The sequence below is a fragment of the Canis lupus genome, chromosome 2 (genome assembly GCF_048164855.1).
Source record: "Canis lupus baileyi chromosome 2, mCanLup2.hap1, whole genome shotgun sequence".
Taxonomy (NCBI): Eukaryota; Metazoa; Chordata; class Mammalia; order Carnivora; family Canidae; genus Canis; species Canis lupus.
In genome coordinates, this window is record NC_132839.1 from 86,185,728 (window position 1) to 86,197,483 (window position 11,756).

Genomic DNA, 11,756 nt, shown 5'->3' on the forward strand with positions numbered 1-11,756 from the left:
AGAATGGCCCAAATTTGGAACACTGACCACACCAAATACTGGCAAAGAGGCGGAGCATTAGGAACTCTCATTCATTGTTGATGGGAACGTGAAATGGTACAGCCACTTTGGAAGACAGTGGGTGGTTTCTCACACAACCGAACGTCCTCTTTTTTTTTTTTTTTTTTAAAGATTCTTTATTTATTTATTCATAGAGGCAGAGAGAGAGCGAGAGAGGCAGAGACACAGGCAGAGGGAGAAGCAGGCTCCATGCAGGGAGCCTGACGTGGGACTCAATCCTGGGTCTCCAGGATCACACCCCAGGCTGCAGGCGGCGCTAAACCGCTGCGCCACGGGGGCTGCCACAGAAGTCCTCTTAACATGCAATGCAGCAACTGCATTTGGGATTTACTGAATGAAGTGGAAATTCTGTCCACCCAAAAACCTGCACATGGAGGTTTATGGCAGCTTTATTGATAACTACCAAAATGTGGAAGCAGTCAAGATGCCCTTCCACAGGTGAATGGATAAAGAAACTGTAGTACTTCCAGACAGTGGACTAACACTCAGAGCTAAAAAGAAATGTACTGTCAAGTCAGAAGACACGGAAGAAATTTAAATACATTAATACTAAGTGAAAAGAAAAACAATCTGAGGAACCCCTGGGTGGCTCAGTCGGTTGGGCGTCTGCCTTCAGCTCAGGTCATGGTCCTGAGGTCCCAGGATCCAGCCCTGTGTTGGGCTCCCTGCTCGATGGGGAGCCTGCTTCTCCCTCTCCCTCTGCTGTTCCCCATGCTTGTGTTCTGTCTCTCACTCACTCACTCTCTCTCTCTCAAATAAATAAATAAAATATTTTTTAAAAATCTGAAAAAAATTACATACTATAGGGTTGCAACTATATGACATTTTGGAAAAGGGAGACCCGTGGAGACAATAAAAAGTTTAGTGACTGCCAGTGTTGTGTGATCGGGAAGGGCAGAGGTGAAAAGGTGGACTACAGAAGATTTTTAGGGCAGTGAAAATGCCCTATGATGGATACATGTCATTACACGTGTCCAAACCCACAGATCATGCAACCACATGAGTAAACCCCAATGTAAACTATGGTCATAGAGTGACAGTGACATGTCAATGTAGGTTCATCAACTATAACAAAAACACCCCGCTGGTGGGGGGTGTTAATAATGGGGGAGGCTACATGGTGGGAGGGGGCAAGCAGTAGATGGGAAATCTCTGTATCTTCACTTGAATTTTACTGTGAACGTAAAACTCCCCTAAAATCTAGCCTTGATGCCTGGGGGGCTCAGTTGGTTAAGCGTCTGACTCTAAGTTTCGGCTCAGGTCATGATATCACAACCCTGAGATCCAGCCCAGCATCGGGCTCTATGCACAGAGTCTGCTTGAGATTCTCTCTCTCTCTCCCTCTGCACCACCCCCGCTTGCACTCTCTCTCTCCCTCTCTCTCAAATAAATTAATAAATATTTTTAAAAAACTAGTCTTAAGTTTAAACAATTAAAAATAAAGCTGATAGGGGATTAGTAGCCATTTAAATAAATAATGTTCACATTTGAAGAGTCAGAAACCTAAGAAACACAGTACTCGTTAGGACTTTAGGAGACATTTATAGGACCTCTGGGAGGCCTTATAATAATTTCATCACCAAAAGAGTGTGTGAGACTCACAGGTCTGCAATGGCCCAGAGCAGGAATGCTTGGCCTACATTACTTGCTAGTAACCCTGAGCAACCAGCAGACCATCTGGGCTCCGTTTATTAGTCTCATTCCATCATCTCTGAGTGGACATCAAGGTCTGACACATAAGGATTGGGCACACTGGGCACAGAGACTTCAGACCCCTTCCTTTTTTTCATTCCAACTATTCCATAATCCAGCTCAAGTTTCTTGGCCTCCAGGAAGTGGAAGAGAATTGACACTCTTGACTACCTACCATTTATTTGGTACTTTCTGTATGTTATTTCTGGAAGCAGGGATCCTAGCAGGGCCTGACCTACTGACGGAGCATGGTCGAAGGATACCCCACCTTACAGGAAGCTGTTTGCAGACTCAGATGTGCACAGAAACTAGAATGTCTTCTGGGAACGTATCTTCATTGCTGGTCATGGTTGGCGTTCAGACAAGCCTGACAGATTTCAAGGCCATGGACTAGCAAGGCCTTACAGAGGCCAGGGAGGACTCAGCCATAAGGCTTGAGGGCTGCACGGGAGACCTGAATGGGGTTTGCCATGATGGCTGTCAGGGGGCCTCTCCTTAACCCTGCCATTCTAGAAACATTCCACACTTGAAAGGGCTGTTTCACAGAAACAGGCCTTTAGAATTATTACTAAATTCTAACCAAGCTGTGGAGTTTGCCAATTGAGTATAAATGAGGGAGACAGTATTTTCTATCCTCATTTCCCTTCTCCTTTTTAAAAACATATTTATTTATTTATTTATTTATTTATTTATTTATTTATTTATTTATTTATTCATGAGAGACACAGAGAGGACTCTGGGATCACACCCTGAGCCGAAGGCAGATGCTCAACTGCTGAGCCACCCATGTGCCCCTAACCTCTTTCTCCTTATCAAAGCAATTACTCTAAGTCATGCATCTGCCTCAGTGTCCCACTGAAGTACACCAGTCAGCAGGCAATAGATATTTGTTGGGTGAGTCAAGTTGTCCTGCATCATGAAGTTCAAGTCCTCGGCTGTTTGTCGGTGAATCTATGGCAGCCCCACCAAAGGGCCGGACTGAACTGCTCAGCAGACGCAGAATCCAAGATTAGAGTGGTATCCTGGCAACGTTATGGGGACCAAGGGCTGGTGGGGGGTAGGGAGCACCCGCCACACACACTGAGAAACAGCAAGACTTTTTATTGATCATTTGTTTTCCAAGAAGGGAATTTCCTCTTGAGTAGAGGGGCTATTGCAAATCAGGGATTCCTATTAATGCACCTTAGTTGCATTCTCGGCGTGTGGAAGTCTGAGACATTTGGTTTATATCCACTTAATTCTCACACTACCACTGAACATAAGACACATATTTTCCCCATTTTACAGATGAATAGACTACTGTTGCAGTCAGCCTGAATATCAAGCCACTGTAAGTCTCAGTGGCACACAGCCATAAGCATTTATTCTTCACTCAGGCACCTGTGGGGTGGCTGCAGTTCAGGGATTTAGGCTGGACTTGGCTGGGCTTGTTTCCAGGCCATGTGGTGCATCTGGGCATGCTCAACATGTCAACCTCATGGCAAAAGGCTCAAAAATCCAACAGTGTCAGCATATTTAAAGCCTTCACAGGGGTGCCTGGGTGGCTCAGTTGTTGAGCATCCCTCTTGTGATTTCAGCTCAGCTCATAATTTCACAGATGATGGGATCAAACTCACCCTGAGCTCTGTGTTCAACAAGAAGTCTGCTTAAGATTCTCTCTCTCTCTCTCCCCCCAGCCCCCCGTCAGATAAAAAAAATAAATTTTATTTTATTTTTTTCTTTTAATTTTAAAATAGGGTGCCTGGGTGGCTCAGTGGTTGAGCATCTGCCTTTGGCTCAGATCGTGATCCCCGGGTCCTGGGATGGATGCATCGGGCTCCCCGCGGGAAGCCTGCTTCTCCCTCTGTCTGTGTCTCTGCCTCTCTCTGTGTGCCTCTCATGAATAAATAAATAAAATATTCAAAAAAATTTTTTAAAGCTTTAAATAAAGCTTTCATTCACATCACTTCTCCTAACGCCCCATTGGTTAAAGCAAGTCACACGGTAAGCCACATGGGCAGGGAAGCAGATGCTTCCTGTGGAGGAGGAAGGTGGGGTTGCTTTCTACTTCTACTTGTCTGAAGCCAAAGCCAGGGATGCTCTCTTGCAGCCTGTGCTCACTGCCCCCTCCTATGAATTCCCTGGTTTGCTGTCTTTACCAGTCAAATGACACCGTTAATTGCATACTTTTGTCCTATTGTTCAGGTCTTTGTTCCTTGGCATTTGCTCTGTCTCCCAATGGGATGGGTGAGGTATTAAAGCAGGGACACCTCTGGGTCACCCCAGCCTGGCACAATGCTGACACAGAGAAGGACCGCGGTGAGTCATCGCAGAAGGACGGGTCAGGTATATCATCGTACCGAGAAGTCTGCGGTAAGTGGCACTTTGAGTATTGTGGCGGATTCTATGAAAACAAGCCCAAAAGAGCTGAGTGTGTAACCGTGTCCTCCCCTCCCACCCCACCCCCCACCCCCAGTGCTGGAAGAAGATGACAGCTCTTTGTTATTTCCGAGGATCTGCCACCAGCAGGTACAGCTGGATTAATCAGCACTGTGTCCTCCTTGCAGACTTAATTAGCAGCTCTAGTCGAAACTCAGCTTCTTGTTAAAACCAGACTTTAAAAAGGAAACTGTTCCAAGCCTATATCTTTATTCTCAGTTACATGTCATCCAGATATGAGGCTAAAGTCTCACTTTTTCTAAATTGAGTTATAATTGACGTATCACATTTGTGAAGTTTAAAGGATACGTGTTGATTTGATGATACACTTACATCTTGCTATACGATAGCTACCATAGCGTTAGCTAACACTTCCATCACATCACATAATTATCATTTCTTTTTTGTGGCGAGAACATTTAAGATCTAGACTCTGAGTAACTTTCAAGTGTATAAGACAGTGTTGTTAAAAATGAACAATACAGTAGAGTTAAAATTCAAAAGCAGAACTACCATATGATCCAGCAATCTCACTTCTGGGTACGTATCCAAAAATAAAAGTGGAAATAGGATATAGAAAAGATGTCTGAACTTCCATGTTTATCACACCATTTCTCACAATAGTGAAGATTTAAAAGTAATTTAAGTGTCCACCAATGAATAAATGGATGAAAAAGACATTATATGTGTGTGTGTTTACATATATAATGGAATATTATTCAGCCATGAGAAAGAAGGACATCCTGCCATTTGCATCAATATGGATGGAGCTTGAGGGCATAATGTTGATGAGATAAGTCAGACAGACAAAATCAAATACTGTATTGTATGATGTCACTTATATGTGGAATCTAAAAAGGCTGAACTCCTAGAAACACGGAGTAGAATAGTGGATACCAGGATTTGGGGGATGTGAGAGTTTAGGATGTGGGTCAAAGGGTACAAATTTGTAATTAGAAAATGCATAAAATCGGGATCCCTGAGTGGCTCAACGGTTTAGCACCTGCCTTCAGCCTAGGGCGTGATCCTGGAGTCCCAGGATGGAGTCCCACATTGGGCTCCCTGCATGGAGCCTGCTTCTCCCTCTGCCTGTGTCTCTGCCTCTCTCTATCTCTGTGTCTCTCATGAATAAATAAATAAAATCTTTTTTTAAAAAAAATGCATAAATTTGAGGGATCTGATGCACAAAATCTCATTTCCTCGAGAGAGTTAAGAAATGAGAATCAGAGTGATTCAAGAATGCCCTTGTAGTCAAATTGAGATGCTGATAATGCAGGTTAACATTTAGCTAAGTGCTTACTGTGTGCAAGGATCATGCATTCATCACCTTGTTCAATCTTTATCTTATTTAATCTTATAGCTATTATAATTGTGTAATTATTATAACTATTCTCCTTTTTGCAGCTGGGGAAAATGAGTTTTAAAGAGATAAAAGGACTTGTCCAGGGTCCCAGTCTGACAAATGGTGCCACTGAGAAGTAAAACCCTGACCAAACCCCACTCCACCCCACCCCCCAAAAAAAATCTATACTCGGGGTAAACATTACTTGAATTTAGTATTTTTAATTCCAGCATATTTTTGAATGTTTGCTACGTGGGGTAAATATAGACAGGCATTATATAGAATTATTTTGATCATTTCAAAATTTTGTTTACATAATATCTTTCCTAAATCTGCTTTTCATCCCACTTGATGTGTTTGAGATTTATCCATGTTGATGCATATGGGAATATTGCTATGTATGTTGTTTTTCCTGTTGGTTTTTGTTAGTACAAACAACATGTCAGTGGGTATTTTTGGTCCTTGTTTCTTCATACACATTTGCCAGAAGTTTTCTGTGAAAAGTCCCAAAATGTGCAACTTCTGTGTTGAAGGATGTATTTTCTATCTGATGGCTGTGCAGTTCTCCAACGGGGTCATACCAGTTTGCACACTGTGACCAGCAGGACCTGGAGCTCCCCATGTCTTATATCCTCACCCACACTCAAGATTGTTAGAATTTTAAGTATATTCCAATCTAATGGCAGTAAAATGGTAGCTAATTTTAATTTACAGTCTTCTGATTGTTAGAAGAGAATTTTTTTTATAGATTTTATTTATTTATTTGAGATAAAGAGCACAAGATGGGGGCAGAAGGAGAGAGAGAAGCTGACTGCCCACTGAGCAGGGAGCCCAATGTAGGGCTCTCTGCAGGACTCCAGGATCATGCCTGACCTGAAGGCAAATGCTTAACCAACTAAGTCACTCAGGCGCCCCAGAGGAAGTGAGCTTTAGTACTCATTTGACCTGTCATGTTTCTTCTGTGAATGTTTTTTTTTTTTTAATCTTATTTTCTGTTCATTTTCAGATGGAACTGTCTTTTTCTTATTGATTTGGAACTCTGGATACTAACTATTAGTCAGTTACGTGTGTTGAAAATATATTCATTCCCCCAGTATATCACCTGTCTTTTCACCTTTTTAAAGGTGTCTTTAATCATACAGAAATTTTAAATTTCAGTGTAGTTAATTCACTAAATTTTAAATGTTAATCTTTATTTGAAAGACAATACATACACACAGCTTAAAATTCAATAGGAACAAAGAGCGTACACTGACAAGTCTTATCTTACTCTTCCTCAGTCACCCATTTTCCCTTGACATTCTTCCAAAATTATTTTATGCACAGGAAAATAAACTACGCATTCCACCTTTGAACCCCAATATTAACATGCTGTATACACTGTTGTGTGCAGTGTGTCTTAGGGTTTTTTCACCCTTTAGCTACACCTTGAAGATTATTCTGTGTCAGTACTAAAGAGTTTACATTTTACAGCTCCAGTATCCCATTGTATGAATGTATCATAATTAATATTTAACCAGTTACTAATTAATATTTGGGAGTTTGCCAACTTTTGAGGAATACAAACAATGTTGCACTGAGTAACCTTGTCCTTTTATCATCACACTCATGTGTGTTTATGTCTAAGGGAAAAATTTTTAGATATGGGAATGCGTGGTTACAGGGTGCATGCCAACTGTATTTTTGATAGATATTGCTTCAAAATTCCTTCTATAGAGGTTGTAAAAATGTGTTCTCTACAGCACTGGAAGATGGTCTGTTTCCTATACTATGGATGATGCTATAAATCAAATTTCTGGATTTTTACCAACCTCAGAGGTAAAAAATAGTATCTCAATGTGGTTGTAATTTGTGTTTCTATTACTAGGAATAAATAAAATGGCTTTAGATTTTTTTTTAAAGGTCTTTAAAATAACGTTAGTAGTGCTTTATTGATTTGCAAAAAGGCTCTTATTTCTTAGTGAAATTAGCTCTTTGTGATGTAAGTTGTAAATTTTTTCCCAGATAGTTCCTTAGTATTTTTTACTAAGGTGTTGTTGTTGTTGTTTTAGTAATCCCTACATCCAACATGGGGCTTGAATTATAACCCTGAGATCAAGAGTTGTGTGCTCTAGAGGCTGAGCCAGCCACATGCACCCCCATGGTGTTCTCTACTTTGGCTAAATTCTCCTCTGATCTGATGTCATCAAAATATTTCTCCTGGGTTTTCTTTTTAATATTTGTATATTTTGGTTTTTTACACTCAGCTTTTCAATTCATCTGAAATTGATTAGTGTTTTAGGTAATAAAACAATTTTAGTGTATTTCCCATGTACTATATATATTATAATTAGTTATTCTATAGCTATATGTATTTTAGTTATATTATAACTCTATTCAAACATATATACATATATGTATGTGTATGTGTGTGTATATATATCTATCACTTATTGAAAAATCCTTTCTGTTCCAATAGATTAGTAATGGCACTCTTGAAGATAATAAAACTTCCAAGAATATGTGGATCTATTTGAGTTCTCTATTCGTCTTGTCTATTCCACATCATGAGCACATAGAAACCTTTGTAACCTTTACACATCATGAACACATAGAAAAATATCATCTTCGATTTGCACATGGGAGTAAACAGAAGAGGCTGATGGTCTCTCCTGGGACTTCAGGTGCTACAGGCCACGTCAGGCCTCCCCTAGCCACTCCAAGGGCTGGCTGAATCAGTATCTCAGCACATTTTTAGCACAATGGAGGAGAGTCAAATCTATTGACCTTAATGACAAACTGCTTTATTTCTATAATTTACAATTGACTCTTATTTTTTTTAATTTTATTTATTTATTCATGAGAAATGAAGAGAGAGAGGCAGAGACATAGGCAGAGGGAGAAACAAGCTCCCTGAAGGGAGCCCAATGTGGGACTCGATCCCAGGACCTCAAGATCACCACCTGAGCCAAAGGTAGATGCTCAACCACTAAGCCACCGAAGCGCCCCTCCAGTTGACTCTTAAACAATACAAGTTGGAACTATGCAGGTCCACTTACACATGGATTTTTTTTGGATGCAGTACATTATTGTAAGTATATTTTGTCTTCCTTATGATTTTCTTAATAACATTTTCTTTTCTCTAGCTTAATTTATTGTAAGAATATAGTGTATGATACATATAACATATAAATTATGTGTTCATCAACTGTTTATGTTATCAGCAAGGCTTCTGGTCAACAGTAGGCTCCTAGTAGTTAAGTTTGGGGGACTCAAAAGATATATGCAGATTTTCAACTGCACAGGGTGGTGCCTGTAATAACAAAGCTTGGTATTTGTCTGGTAAGGCAAGTCACTTCTTTTTTTTTTTTTTTTCTTCAAAATTATCTCCACTAATTCCTTTCTGTTTCTCTGCTTTTCTAAAAGAATTTTAAGAATTTTAAGATCAGGCATCATGATCATGGAGACTTGAAATATTTATGTTATTCAGTCTCCTTATCCATGAACATGGTATACATCATTGAGTCATTCTCATCTTCCTAAATCTTTAAAAGGCTTTCATGAAAATTTTACAATTTTTATTCTAAAAGTTTAACAACTCTTTTGTTAAATCTATTCTTTGGCATATTATTGTTTTGTGGCTATTGTGTGCAAACCGTGCCTTTTCCTCTTATGTAAAGGATGAGGAGAACATGATATTGAAAACAATAATATTAACACTACTGCTGCTATTACAGTAGTAAATGCTTATCTCCTGCATAGACAGGCATTATTCTAAGGACTTTACATATTTTAACTTAATTAATCTTCAGGAAAATTTTCTTAAGCAGTTTTACTATTATTCCTATTTTATAAAGGAAGGAACTGAGGCACTGACAAATTATATAACTTGCCTGAGGTCATCTAGTTGGTGGATGGCAGTCTTGCTTTGGAGAATGAATCTTTTAAAATTTGAAGAGACCACACATTTACTTAAAATAAAGCCCTTGAGAGAGATGGGGGTGGGGGGAGGAGACATTTAAAGAACTGAGACATTTAAAGATCTGAGACACAGATCAGGCTGTGTGTTTTTAATATCACAACAACCCTGTGATTGCTATTCCTGTTTGTAAAATGCAGAAATAAATACCCAGATAGATGAGTAATTTGCCCAAGATCATATTTCAGGCTGGGCACAAAGTGGAATATAAGTGTATACATGCCCACCTTCCGATTGTGTAGTTGCTGTTCTCACATACTCAGGAGCCAGTAGTGTCACTCTCTTGCATTAGCTTTCCAGAGTAGGAGGCTTCATAACTCCAAATCAGTGCCAGTACCCTAAAGCCAAGTATGAATACAAATGAAGAAAAAGAAAAAAGAAAGGAAAGAGAAAAGAAAAGAAAAGAAAAGAAAAGAAAGGAAAAGAAAGGAAAATAGAAGAAAGGAAAGGAAAGAAAAGAGAAAAGAAAAGAAAAGGGCCTCATCTTTATCAGTGTTGTCAAAGTATTATCAGACCTTCATGATCAGAAGCAGTTAATGAAAAGTGGGGAGGTTATAGATAGATCTCCCTCCTGGTTCTTGGAGGGACCTCTAAAGGGAATCAAGGGGATCCCTGGGTGGCTCAGGGGTTAAGCACCTGCCTTCGCCCCAGGGCGTGATCCTGGAGTCCCGGGATTGAGTCCCGCATCGGGCTCCCTGCATGGAGCCTGCTTCTCCCTCTGCCTGTGTCTCTGACTCTCTCTCTGTCTCTGTATCTCTGTGTCTATCATGAATAAATAAATAAAATCTTTTTAAAAAAATAAAGGGAATCAAGATGCTTTATCAATCAATTAAAAAACACATAATGATTGGGAATCCTGTGCGGCCACTAGGTCCTTCTACCTTCACTGAGCTGCCTGATACCTGCTCTTCAGCTACTCAAGGGACATATCTATCACAGGGACCTGATTGCGTAGGAGGTAGTGGTCCTAGGTAGAGGAGTACCGCAGCCATAATACCACTGGCTCTCAGATCTGCAGATTGAGCAATAAAAGATACCAAATATATGTTTAAAAACACAAGTCTCATCCTCCAGAAAGCAAATTCTATTAAAGTAATGAGATCCTAAGTTCTTCTCCAAACAGAACTATAAGATTCTGGCTCTATTTTAATTTTTGTTTATTAAATATATATATTATATATGTGTACATATATATATTATATATATAAATTAGAAAAGTAATATGTGAATTACAGCAAAATCTGGATAATATGAGAAAATACAAAAGTTTTCTAATTTCTGTAGCTGAAGACTCCCATTGCTACTAGGGTTTACACTTCTAGGCTCTGGAGATAGATGATAGCTAGATTAGCAGTCAGTACTGCTTTGTAAACTTTTTTGATTTAATTCTTGTTTTCATCTAACAGAACAATTTTTTAAGTCAAAAAATTGTTTTTCTTTACCACACTTTTAATGGCTGATTTATATTACATTATATGGTTGTATTTGTATTTGATCCATCCAAAACTCCCATATGGGATATTTATATTATCTCTGATATTTGGTTATTATAAAAAAAGTCTTGTAGTCAAATCTGTAGTTTCCATACTAATTCCTTTGGGATAAATTCACAGAAGTAGAATTGCTGGGTTAATGAGAGTGTACAGTTTAAGACTAGTTGTACTCGGCTGGCTTTGCGTGGCATCTCAGGTTGGGGCTGGTATAACCACTTAAGATGTCTGAGTTTCCAGCAGGAGTCACAGCAACTCTGGCCTCCAGGGGTAAAGTTGCATTCAAGAACTCAACATCTATCTGGCTTCCCACTGCTGGCCTGCTGCCTTAGGACCCTTGGGAACCAGATGCTCCTCCACCAGTGTTCTCACCTGGAAGGATTAAAATCAGAAGCTCTCATGGTCCGATGGAGACATTATGTTTGGAGTCCTCAGAACTCTAGAGGTTCAGAACCCAGAACTAGCTAGAATCTAGAACTTCTAGAACCAGGAGTAAGAACTGATGACTCCAGGTTAGAATCAGCTCTGAAAATCTCCTGGAGGCCTGGGTGGGGGAAGAGGGAGCATAAAACTGCCTCTTTATCTAAAATCAATGAAGGGAGTCAAAGGACTCTCCAACAGGTACCGACATTCTATAAAATACGAGCTCTTTTCTAGTTTACTAAAGGCACGTGTGATATTTCAGTTCAAGGGGCTTGAATATATACTTAAGCAAGAGAAGCCCCGGTTTGATCTTTCTTAGCTTATTTTTATTTTCCATTGCAAGTGAATTAAACTTTGTTTCCACTCTTTACAA

At 39.8% G+C, this 11,756-nt stretch overlaps 1 long non-coding RNA gene across 2 annotated transcripts in view; it reads right to left on the minus strand.

Moving 5' to 3' along the window:
- LOC140622944 (uncharacterized) overlaps positions 1–11,426 on the minus strand; it is a 32,896-nt gene extending 21,470 nt beyond the window's left edge. For both annotated transcript variants that reach the window (XR_012022600.1, XR_012022599.1), the window contains exons 1-2: positions 11,333–11,426; positions 9,698–9,808 (exon numbers count right to left, since the gene is read on the minus strand). This is a non-coding gene — a long non-coding RNA (uncharacterized lncRNA). The remainder of the gene's footprint in view (positions 1–9,697; positions 9,809–11,332) is intronic.
- Between the last annotated feature and the right edge of the window lie 330 nt (positions 11,427–11,756).